Genomic DNA, 12,891 nt, shown 5'->3' on the forward strand with positions numbered 1-12,891 from the left:
GTAAGCAGAACAGGGGCAGACATGGAGGCACCCTTGTAGTCCTCTGACTTTGGAGGACAGGTGGGACCTGGTTGTTTGTTCTCTCCTCAGAGACTGGAGTAGGTTCCGTGTAAAAATAGTAGTGGGACACACAACCATGGTCTAGCAACCAGCTCTGTGGTGGAAATGAAGACTGGAGAAGTTCAGACAGCAGCTGGGGAACAAAAAATATTTTAATTTTTTGCCTGGCTCAGGTGGCAGACATGGCAATGATTCATTACATCAGGAACACTCTACGAGGGGGGCTCAGGAAGGCATGCCAGGCCACTTCTCTAAACACCAACCTGAGGGCTCCTGGAATACTTCTCAGAGCACCCAGACCACACGTGTAGAGTATTTATGTCTCTGAACAGACACGCCCCTGTGTTTTTAATTTAGATTCCAGGTCAGTAGTCTTTGATGAACTGTGAAGACCAGAAAGGTGATATAAACCTGAAAAAGGGCAAAAGCCCCGGATTTCAAACTGATAAAAAATAAAAGTGATAAAATACTGAAAGTATAGGTCATGTTGATCCTTTGCAAAGTTTGAATTTGTTGTATTCAAAGTATAACATCCCAGTTGCATTATGGTGTGTAACTCTTATTACTGAGAAACAAACAAACAAAAAAGCAAGGATATCTTGATTGGTAAAAGTGTTTATAAGCTCGTAAAGTATCCTGGAACTGCCTTTATTCCCCCAGACTTAATATTTACTGGGTTCCTGCTTTGTGGAATATCCACCTCGTTATCTCTCCCTGCACAGCATCCACCTTGGATCCCTTTCTCACTCTCATGCTTACGATTTCCTCTTGCTTTCAAGGACCCTTCTGAGGAGGACTACACTAAAACTACTGGAACTACTTTGCCTGATGGCTCAGGGACCTGAAATTACCTGGGTGTTTATGTCAGTCCCACAGCAATCAGTTGCTCTCTGCCTGAAAAGCACTTAACACTGACTGACAGATGCTGGAGTATGAATTCCATCTACCTGACTTGAGGAGACCTTTGTCGTGAACTGGCTTTGGGAAAACAGAATCTAAAGGCCAGCTTTGTAAAGATTCAGATGGATAAATAGAAGGAAAACAAGAGCTATCAGTACAATGTTTATCTTGGGGGTCCAAATGAGAGAATGATTTACCTGAGACTGTGAGAAGGAAGAGTAAAATCTTTAAGTCCAACGGGAAAGAAGCCTATGGTGGAAGAGAGGTGGAGAAGCAAAGATAATGGTGGGAATTTGGGCGATTCTAGGAAGAACCTGGTCAGCTTTGAACTAACGCAAATTCTTTGACTCCACACCTAAAGATTCTGATTTAAATGGTGTGGAGTTGGATTTGGGCATCATTATTCTCGGCGGTGGGTGTGGTATTCTTAAAAACCTCCCTGGGTGATTCTAATATGCAGATAGAGATGAGAGAGATGATTGGTCTAGTAGGGTCTCAGGTCACTAGCGTTGGAGTATTCCAATGGTGTGGCTACTTCATAGAAAAGGCTGAACATCAACTGTTGATGAAATTTGCATTCCTTTCTCAACAGTCTTGTTTTTATATAACATCGAAAAAAGAGAAGAGAAAAAAGTAGAGGATACATTAGAAATATAACTGTCTACGTAGAATAGAGTCACTCCACCTTTTTTTGATCACAAGATGCAGTAAGAAATATATAATTCTTTGTGACCCAGCATATGTTTAAAAATTTTTGTGGTCACTACATGTAATGGATCCTAGTATTGTCCTTTCTGATTCTTTAAATAAAACCTGTAATTAGTCACAACATTGATTTTACAACCTACTCATGGTTCAGTATTGCAATTTGAAAAACTTGCTTTTTACCAATATTTTTTATTAAACAAAACCCAAAAAAGAGCTTTTAGGACTTACTTACCTAAAGAGACTATGTTGTTGACTGCCGTCAAGTCAATTCTGACTCAGAGAACCCTGTAGGACGGAGTAGATGAGCCCCACAGGGTTTCCAAGGAGTGGCTGGTAGATTCAAACTGCTAACCCTTTTGATTAGCAGCCTGAACTCTTAACTACTTTGCTCCCAGGGCTCCAAAGAGACTATAACAGGAAAAAAAACAAAACCTAAACGTTCAGGGAACATATTACATATTTACATTTCCCATTCTCTACAATGGCGTAAAAGGAAATCTATAGGTGCAAGCAGTTAAGCACTCAGTTTATAACCTGAAGGTTGGCGGTTCCAAACTTACCCAGTTGCTCCACAGGAGAAAGACCTGACCATTTGCTTCTGAAAAGATTACGGCCGAGAAACCTTTGTGGGGCAGTTCTACTCTGTCACATGGAGTCACTAGGAGTTGAAATCCACTCAACGGCAACTAAAAACAAAAACACAATGGCATAAAGTACTTAAAAAACAAACAAAAACAGTTCAGTGTTTTTTTTTTTTTAAAACAAATGATCATAGAACTACCACATGACCTATGACCCGTCAGTCCCAATTCTAGGTATATACCCAGAAGAAGTGAAAGCACGAAAGTAAACAGAAACTTGCACACCAAAGTTGACTGCAGCACTTTCACAACAGCCAAAATGTTGAAACAACTGAAATGTCCATCAACATGATGGATAGACAAAAAGGAATATTACTCAGCCATAAAGAGAAATGAAGTCATGATGCATGCCACAACATGGATGAACCTTGAAAACATTATGATGAGTGAAATAAGTCAGTTGCAAAAGGACCAATACCATATGATCTCACTGAAACAAAGTAAGGAAATATGTGTTGTTGTTGTTAGGTGCTGTCAAGTCAGTTCTTAATCATAGTGACCCTATGTCCAACATAACGAAACACTGCCTGCTCCTGTGCTATCCTCACAATCATTGTTATGTTCAAGCCCACTGTTGTGGCCACTGTGTCAGTCCATCTCATTGAGGATCTTGCTCTTTTTTGCTGACCCTCTATTTACAAAGCGTGATATTTTTCTCCAGGGGCTGGTCCCTCCTGATAACATGTCCAAAGTACATGAGGCGAAGTTTTGCCATCCTTGCTTCTAAGAAGCATTCTGGCAGTACTTATTCCAAGACAGATTTGTTCGTTCTGTGATCAATTATTCTTCGTCAACACCATAATTCAAAGGCATCAATTCTTCAGTCTTCCTTATTCATTGTCCAGCTTTTACATGCATATGAGGCAATTGAAAATACTATGGCTTATTCAAACACGCTTTAGTCCTCAAAATGACTTCTTTGCTTTTTAAGGCTTTAAAGAGGTCTTCTGTAGCAGATAAGTCCTTTGATTGCTTGACTGCTGCTTCCATGGACATTGATTGTGGAAATGAATAATAAAATGAAATTCTTGACAATTCAATCTTTTCTCTGTTTATCATGATGTTGCTTATTAGTCCAGTTATGAGAATTTTCTTTTCTTTATGTTCAGATGTAATCTATACTGAAGGCTGTAGTCTTTGATCCTGATCATTAAGTGCTTCAAGTCCTCTTCACTTTCAGCAAGCAAGGCTGTGTCATCTGCATATGGCAGGTTGCTAATGAGTCTTCCTCTAATCCTGATGCTGCATTCTTCTTTGTACAGTCCAGCGTCTCGGTATATTTACTCAGCATACAGGTTGAATATGTATGGTGAAAGGATACAACCCTGATGCACACCTTTCCTGATTTTAAACCACACAGTATCCCCTTGTTCTGTTCACGGGACTGCCCCTTGGTCTAGGTACGGAATTTGCATGAGCACAACTGCATGTTCTGGAATTCCCAGCCTTCGCAATATTATCCATAGCTTGTTATGATCCACACAGTCAAATGCCTTTGTGTAGTCAATAAAACACAGGTAAACATCTTTCTGCTATTCTCTGCTTTCAGCCAAGATCCTCTGATATCAGCAATGGCATCCTTCATTCCACTGACAGACGGTCAGATGAGTGGGAAGGAAGTATATAGAAATCAAAAGTTATTAGTTACCAGGGGTAGAAGGGAGCAGGAAATGGGGAGTTTTTGCTTAGGAGACACTGAGTTTACGTTAATGGTGATGGAATAATTTGGAAAAGGATAGTGAGAGTGGTTGCAAAATCTGAAAAATGTAATCAATGTCAATAATATATATGTAGAAATTATGGGATTGGCATATGTTTAGTTGTGTATATTATCACCACAGTTTTAAAAAAATTTTTTTCCCTTAAAAACTCATTTGAAATGAATCAGATTACAGAGACCACCTAAAAACAATAAGTTAATAGTTTTTCACTTGAAAATTCTGTTAGTTTATCTATTGAACATATTCCTAGAAATTCCCCTAAGATACAACCTGATGTTGAAGTCACTTTAGAGAATATCGGCCTCCATGGGGTAAAACGGATTGGTTCAAGATTAAAGCTTCACTCTTTATCTGCTAATTCCCATTTTTCTCTCTCTGATGATTTCTTTTTTTTCCCTGATCTCTTTAGAAGAATGCTTGCAAGCCCTTTCTGTAAAGCCTTTTTCCTTTCCCTACCAAGATGGCCCAATAGCCTCTGGTGCTCATCGGCTTTATCCAGATTGGAGCCTTTCTTCTCCCTTTCTCCAAACTCTGAGATGCAGATGAAAAGGTCAGAGGCCTGGGTTCTGGTCCCAGTTTCTCATTTGTACGTCACACAGGTTTAGCTGGTCCTTAGCCTCTTGCCACACCTGTCTCCTCATCTGCAAAAGGTAGAACTATACTTGGATGGTCCCTGCTCCTTTACACATTTTGGGACTCTTCCCTTGGCACCACCCCACCGATTTACAAGGACTAGGACATGAATTTAGGAGGGAGATTTTCCTGAATATATTCTCTCCTATAATCAGCTGTTTCTGAAAGTTCATGCTTGAGGCTACCCACATCTTTTCCTGGGAGGTGTGAGAGGTCTTCATTTTCCTCCGGAAGAGTACAATAGAGAGTAAACTGACAGCTGAGGAGGGATCTAACCAACCCATATGCAGCATCTTTGAGCAGGGCTATCACCAGCACCAGGGAATGGGATCTAAGTATATTTCAGAGCACATTTCCTCTAACCTGCTGTCGTCACTAACTCCTTCCAAACTGGAGCTCATCCACTTAACTGCACTCAGTGTACACCTGGGCTCCATCACCACTTCTCACTCTAGCCTCATTTAGCAGGGGAGGATAGAAGATTCTCATCTGGATTTCTTCCTTTCTGTTTCAGGTGACAACGAATGCTGAAACTATGAAAAGATCTTCTCTAATTTCATCAGTGCATGGGCACAAACTTCAGCTAAGTTCCCAAATTGATGACCAAAACTAACACAACAAAACAAGTGAAAGTCCAAACCTGAAAGCAAGATGAAAATTGAAAGTCACAGCCACTTAGGATTTTTACTCCAAACAGCTGGTTTCAAGGCAGAAACCACAAACCCTCAGCCTCCTAATGCGATAACTGCCCGAAGGGCACTGTTGACTACATTCACAGATAATCTTGAAAGAACCAGATCCTTTTCCCTCCCCAGTCCCAGCCTGTGGATGGCAGGAGTTAGCAGCAGCTGGAAGAAAATCTCGGGGACTTGGGAATAATAATATCACTGCGGACTATTCATCAGCTTTTTGGCACATGTCCATTTCCTTTGAAAGTTGAGGGTTTTAAAATCTCTGAAAATAAACTTTATTTTATACATGCTCTGTTGCCTAAAATTTTCTTTGTAGATATCAAAATTATAAAGTTTTCTTTTCCAAGCTAATCTAAGAAATTCCATCATTAATACATCCACTACATTTATACCTCAGAGTGATAACAACCCAGTTTAGATGCACCACTTCCTTCCAAAGTTCAATGTTACTGAGCACCTGGTTTTACTTAGAAAAACAATATTGGGTCTCACACCCAGGAACAGAGCTAACACCATCTGTCCTTGTGGCGAGGTGCCTGTAATCAAGGCAGCAGACTCACACGTGTCTAAGCCTGGGTTCTCAAAGAAACAGCGATAGACTGTGCACCAAAGAAGGATCCTCAGAGCTTGCTGTTCACACGTGATGAAGAAAAACCTTCCTGTACAGTTCCAGGAGATATTCCATCCTAGAGGTCTCTGTTGAGGTCTCCCAGATGAAACTAGGAGGTTGCAAATAATTTTACTCTCCTGTTTGTTGTTGTTGTTTTTTGTTTGTTTTTCCCTGGAAATAAATTTCTCATAACCATTGACTTGTCTTTTGAAATCAAGTATAAAAGCAGGACATCTTTTTCAGAAACTTTGAAACATGCAAAGTAGCCTCAAACTTACCAGACTTCCAGTCTACAATAGGCTGATTCAAGGAAGAAGGACGAAGTAGACACTTCTCCCAAATGCTGGGTGGCAGGAAGGGATCCCTTCAGATGAGTCTGTACAGCAGATTAGTGATCTTTTTTTATTGTAGCAGTGAGTGGTAGCGGGGACGGTCACATCGTCCAGCAAGAAGGAGACCCATAGGGAGTCAATTTTAGTCCAGGATTCTGCCAGCTCTTCACAGCCTGCCATATTTTACAATCATCCTGTCCCCACCCCCAGCAACTATGGGAAAATTTTGAAACCTACAGAAAAAATTGAAAGAATTATACAATGATCACCTCACACTGTTTTACTAAGTTCAGCAATTGATATTCATTTGCTCTTTCTGTCTGTACACACGCCCACACAAACATACGTATTTCTTTAGTAAATTCAGACAAAAAGAAAACTCCTAAATACCTCAGCATGTATATCTTGAGATTAAGAACATTATTCTATATCACCGTAATACAATTTAATTATCAAACTTAAGAATATCAATATTAATTCACTTTGGGAATACCTAACATACTGTGCAGATACAAATTTCATCCATTGTTTTGTATAGATAGATAGATAGACAGATTGATACAAATATATCAGGAGAGTGAGAGTAAGGGTGCTAGGGCCAGAAGGCCAGAGCAAGGGCAGGTTGAGAGTTGTGGTGCTGTTGTTGTTTGTCCAACCTCCAATCAAGGCTCCTAAATGGCACTTGATTGTTACATCTCTTTATTCCTGATTACATTGAACTGTCTCCCTACTCCCTTCCTACTCCTTTGTTGTGGTTTTTGAAGAGGGCAGACCCATTGTCTTCCCCTACATTCTGATCAAGCTGAACTCTTTGGGTGAGAACACTACATATGTAATGCCCTGTGCTTTGTACAGCACCCTGTCAGGAAGGAAAGAGGGGTCAGTGTGTTCATCACTGTTACTGATTCTTAGTGTAAGGATGTGTCTGTCCTCTCCACTGGAAAGAGACATTTTTCACTTTGTAATTTTTAGATAGTTTGTGGGATGAAACTTAGAGAGCGTGTAAATACACTGTGTCCACGTGTGAATCCTTAAAAGTTTTAATGTTTGTTGATGATCCCTGCCTGCATCAATTGTTGTATTAGTGCTTGCAACATGGAGACTTCTATGTCTATCTACAATTTTTAACCAAACATGTTGTGAGGTGCCATCAAGTGGATTTTGACTCATAGTGACCTCACTTGACAGGGTAGAACTGCCCCATGAGGTTTCCTAGGCTCTAATCTTTACAGGAGCAGATCACCAGGTCTTTCTCCCTGTACAGACCAGCTTCTTTGCTGGGCAAAAGTTAATAGCCGTCTGGGCTAGAAAGCGACCTTGGAGGTCCCTCAAGTAGTTTTTGCAAAGAACTAGGGAAAAAGTAACAACTCATCAAGGCCAGGAAAAATACCTCTACAGCTGTTTTTTCCAAAGAACCAAGGCAAAAGCCCATATAAAGGAACTCATTGCACCACAGATGTGTAAAAAATTTGTTGTGCTGGCAAAGGTATTAAGGAAATGACTCATTGAGTTGGAAAAATAAATTGAAATGCAAATACACATTTATACAACTATTGAACTCAGATGAAAAAAACATTCAAACATACACCTTCCACTTTTGGCAAACATGGACTAACCAAAACCAAACCCGTTGCGGTCGAGTAGATTACGACTGACGGTAAACCTATAGAACAGACTAGAAATGCCCCATAGCGTTTTTACGGAATGCTGTGATCTTTATGGAAGCTGATTTCCACATCTTTCTCCCTCTGCCACATCTTTCTCCCGCAGACCGCCTGGTAGGTTCAAACTTCGGACTTGGGGTTAGCAGGTGAGCGCTCTTAACCACTGCAACAACGGGGCTCCTGAACAAAAAAAGACGAATTTTATGAAACACCGGTTTTCAAAACACTGGAAATCAGGCAACAGGGGCGAACAACCCTTCAAAACCAGGAAACAAGGTGAGCCCTAAGATTGCCCCAGCATAGTGCCTCTTCTGCAGTTGCTCTTATACCCTATAGAAATACTTGCACAAGTCGCCAAAGATATGTGTACAAGAATGATGGAAGTGTTCAATAAATAATAGTATACATAAACACTGGGAAAAGGTCGTTTAATGATGATTTTATTCTTTCAAGCATTTCCGGATTCCCAGGCGTACTCCTAATTTGTTTTCTGGGAGGACATGAGAGAACAGGAGGGTAAAGGAGCGCTCCACTTCCCGGGGTGGTCTCGAACAACCTTTCCGTTAACTTCGGAACGCACTAATGGGCTGCACCACAGAGCCTTCAGTAGCCAGCGTTCCTGGTCTCAATAAACAGGGATTTCTTACTAACCCCGATGCCACCCGCTTTCTTTGGCACAACTGCGCTGGCCCCACAGCCTCGAAAAACCAGAGGGGTTGGGGCGACAAATCGCGTTCTTCTTCACATTTGAAACCTGTGCTTTCGGTGAGTCCTGAGCTAGAAGGGGCACCGAATGGACTTCGCCCTCCCTACTCCTCTCCCGCCTCAGAAGTCAACGACCCCAGAGACCCCCTAGTCTGCGACCCCCGTCCATCCCGGGCGGGGCCCAGACTAGCTGAGCCCCGTGGGCTTCGGGACGTCCCTTCGCCTCTTCTGCTCCGCCCGCCCGCGCCGCTGGGCGCCCCCGGCTCGACTTGGTTGGCGTCGGTGGGGCGGGAGCTGGGAAAATAAGGGGGCAAAGGGGAACAGTGAAGGGGAGCGAAGGAAAACAGGGAGGCGTGGGTGAGGACTAGACCTCCGGGGGACCCTGTGCGGGGACGCAGTTGGGATCCTGGGAGTAGAGAACGGTTTTTCTGAAGTAGCAGAATGGGGAGGCAGGCGAGGGAGGGAACCGAGAGAAGGCTTGAAAGAGAGAAAAGCGAACTATCTGTAGCTATCCAACAGCAAAGCGAGGAAATATTGGGAATGTTTTCATTTCAAACATATTCAAGGAAACGCATCATTTTTGCAAGTTTATGGCCTGCGGTGATCGGATAGTGAGTGGTTGGTACTCTTCGTGGTGGCCGCAGTAACCTCGGCAGTGTCAGGCGTCTGTCTTGGCACGAACTGACTCCTCCTGAGGTTTGCCTTAAGTTCTTGCACAGGCCGCACCCCTGATTTGAGGCCATAGAGCGGCAGGACTCAGCTGCGAGTCAGGAGAAGCGAAAGAAACCCAATAGTGCACAAGCCTGGGGTCTGGTGATCCAGAAACCATAGATGTTCCCCATGAGTGAGGAGAAGGTGAAATGCTGCCTCTCACTGAGTCTAATGAGATGTGGTCATAACCATTTTTCTGACTGAGATATTTCAGCTATCAGTATGACTTTTTTAGACTAAAGAATGAATTATTAGTGAGTTGAAAATATAGTCCAAGCCCCTTGCCATGCTCTACACAGTCTTACTCCATCCTCTGTCCCCCATGTTTATGCCAACAGTTAAATCTTCGAATGTAACTCCCATAGTGCCAAATGTAAAAATCTTAACTGGGCGGCTTATTAAATGGTAAATATAACCATCACACAGATCAAGTTATAGGAAATTTCCATCATCCCAGCAAGGTCTGTAGAACCCTTTTCCAATCAATCGCCGCCCGCCCACGTTTAGTTGTTCACTCTTATGATTTCTGTCACCAGAGATTAGTGTTTTGGAGTTCACGTTAATGAATGTATATCTTGTAGTACCTGGCTTTTTTTTTTTTTCCAGTCAAGCAGAGTCGTGTTTTTGGGAATACATTCATCCACATTTTTGCCTGCCTGCTTCACTAGCTAATTTCTACATTAATGCAGGTTATTCCAAAGAGTGAATACACCAGTATTGGTGGGCAATTGGGTTATTTCTAGTGTTTGCTTGTGACCAAGGCTGCTATGAATATTTTTGGATGAGTCTTTTGAGGACTTGTGCATCCATTTTCCTTGAGGAGGTAAGATTCCTGCGATTGGCTCTGATGATATAGTGGTCAAGACTCTGCATTATGGTCTCAGCAACTTCGGTTTAAATCCCAGTCACGCCATGTAGTTGAAACTTCCTTCTGCAGCCCAGTCCTTCAAAAGTTATTGTGCTGTTGCTGGAGGCAGCTTCTCAGGAGCGCAGTCAAAGAATTGGTGAATGATAGTTTCCACCAGCCATACGGAGAGAGCTTCAGGAAAAAGTGAAAATCTGCGGAAGCAGTAACCAAGGCTGCAAGGACAGTTTCCTCCACCTTCACGGGAGCAGCCCAGAGGACCCTTCTAGAGGATGACCCCAGAGCTACAACCTTTTAGAGGCTGGGGATCTGAATGCTTTTGAAGTAGCGAAAATGCATTTTCTTCAGTGTTTTAGTATTAGAGAGAGTATATTTTCTCATTTGTTTTAGTATAGCTGTACAAACTGTGATTAATCTCTAGTCCTTGGAAAATGGTGCAGGCTGTGTTCAAAATATAGCTGAGCAGCCTGTTCCACTCTTAAACACAACAAACACCCTAATACCTTACAACATGTTTTCCCCTATTCAAAATAGGTGATTAAGAGCTTGACATGACTAATGTCATAATGATGCTCTAAGTAATCTCTAAACATTTAATTGTACCAGCTATACTGGTCTCTTCCAAAGAGGTGCAGAGCTATCTCAGCCCCTGTGGCTTTGGTCTCTTTTCTTCTTTGTTCTCTTGAGAAATGGCCTTCAGCCTGCAAACCAACAAAAGGCTTTCTTTCTTGCTCCCTGTCTCAGCCACAGTGGACTTGGCAAAACAGCTTCACTAGCCCAGAGATTCTTATGAGAGTTTTTCAGCCTGTTAGAAATATACTGATTAAAGTCCAGATGCCTGACATGTTCATCTTTAGTTTAATAAAGAGTTTTTGTAGTTGTTTTGTGATGTATAAAACCATCTGTGGACTAGTGCTCAAAACATTAGGTAACCCTAATCTTTCCCATATAAAACCTTCCCATCAACCCTTTAGGGCAGACAGAATTTGGGAGGAGTTTAATTCCCTCTCTCTCTTGAATACCGGTATTCAATAAAGCCTTCTTACTGCTTACCTCCTCCTGTCTCTGTATTGGCTTTGCCGCAGGCCGCTCAACCTGCAATTTGCCCTAACACTTTGGGGAGAGGAGCCAAGGATCCCCCGAGCAAGTATTCATGAGGCCCTGAATCCGACCTGCGTTTAAATCTCGGTGGGACCTTTATTCGCAAAGAATATGTTCTTTTAGTCAGTCCACACAAAATTTTCGTATATAGAAACAAAATAGTGCTCCCAAATTTATACGACCTGCTTCCCATAACGCGTCGCCCTCTTCCCTCTGCTCCCTCCCCCGTCATGAGTTAGGGGAGAAAAGGGTTTGGGACCGCGAAGAGGGAGCTTGGGCTGCAGCTCCAAAGTCCCAGGAGCAAGTTTCCCCTCTCTTCCTGTTCCCCGCGGTTGTTTGCGGCCCTCATCCCCTTCCTTTCGCGCTCTTCCGGAGCCAGAGTTCTCGAAACCGAGTTCTCAGAGTGACCAGGTCCAGAAGGAATTTTCGGAAATATCAGGGTTTCAGAACTCTTGATTCCCACATACAGTGAGTCCGCCGGACCCTGCGCAAGCTCTGGCTTTGAGCCTTGAGTTTTTCAGTGGGAAAAGGTGAGACTGTGTCCGTGATTTTGTAAAGTCAGGGATTACTTTCACACGAGTAATTATGACTCTAGCTCCGAAGCCAATGATAATTATGTAGAAAGCTAATAATAGCAGTGCCCGACTAGCTCAGTCGGTAGAGCATGAGACTCTTAATCTCAGGGTCGTGGGTTCGAGCCCCACGTTGGGCGGGCGCCTTTTATGCCCCCTTCCATTGTCACAGAATCTTTTCTAGCTGCTTACCAAGAGAATAAAAAAAAAGAGAGAGAAGAAAAGCCCATTGCCACCGAGTGAATTCTGACTTATGGCGACCCGTATAGGACAGAGTAGAACTGCCCCATAGAGTTTCCAAGGAACTTTGGTGGATTTCAACTGCCGACCTTTTGATAAGCAGCCGAGAGGTCTTACCCACTTTGCAACCGAAGCTCCACCAGCAGAATTAGAACCTTCTACATTGTCAGTTCGCATTCCAATCGCCACTAGTTATCAATGCATCTTGATAGCATGTTCGATCAATTTCAGACTGCAGCAGCTGATAAAAATCTTCTATTTCTTCATCTTTGGCCCCAGTGGTTGGTGCATAAATTTGAATAATAGTCATATTAGCTGGTCTTCCTTATAAGCGTATGGATATTATCCTATCTCTGACAGTGTTGTACTTCAGGATAGATCTTGAAATGTTCTTTTTGATGATGAATGCAACACCATTCCTCTTCAAGTTGTCATTCCCGGAATCGTAGACTGTATAATTGTCCGTTTCAAAATGCCCAATACCAGTCCATTTCAGCTCACTAATGCCTAGGATATTGATGTTTATGCGTTCCATTTCATTTTTGACAATTTCCAATTTTCCTAGATTCGTACTTCGTATATTCCAGGTTCCGATTATCAATGGATGTTTGCAGCTGTTTCTTCTCATTTGAAGTCGTGCCACATCAGCAAATGAAGATCCCGAAAGCTTTACGCCATCCACGTCATTAAGGTCGGCTCTACTTTGAGGAGACAGCTCTTCCCCAGTCATCTTTTG

General features: G+C 42.5%; 1 non-coding gene across 1 annotated transcript; it reads left to right on the plus strand.

Annotated features, from left to right (window-relative positions):
* The first annotated feature begins 11,982 nt into the window (after nucleotides 1-11,982).
* Nucleotides 11,983-12,055, plus strand: TRNAK-CUU (transfer RNA lysine (anticodon CUU)). The gene has a single exon. It is a non-coding gene; the product is annotated as a tRNA-Lys (tRNA).
* Nucleotides 12,056-12,891: the final 836 nt, after the last annotated feature.

This window comes from Loxodonta africana, chromosome 3 (genome assembly GCF_030014295.1).
Source record: "Loxodonta africana isolate mLoxAfr1 chromosome 3, mLoxAfr1.hap2, whole genome shotgun sequence".
Lineage (NCBI taxonomy): Eukaryota > Metazoa > Chordata > Mammalia > Proboscidea > Elephantidae > Loxodonta > Loxodonta africana.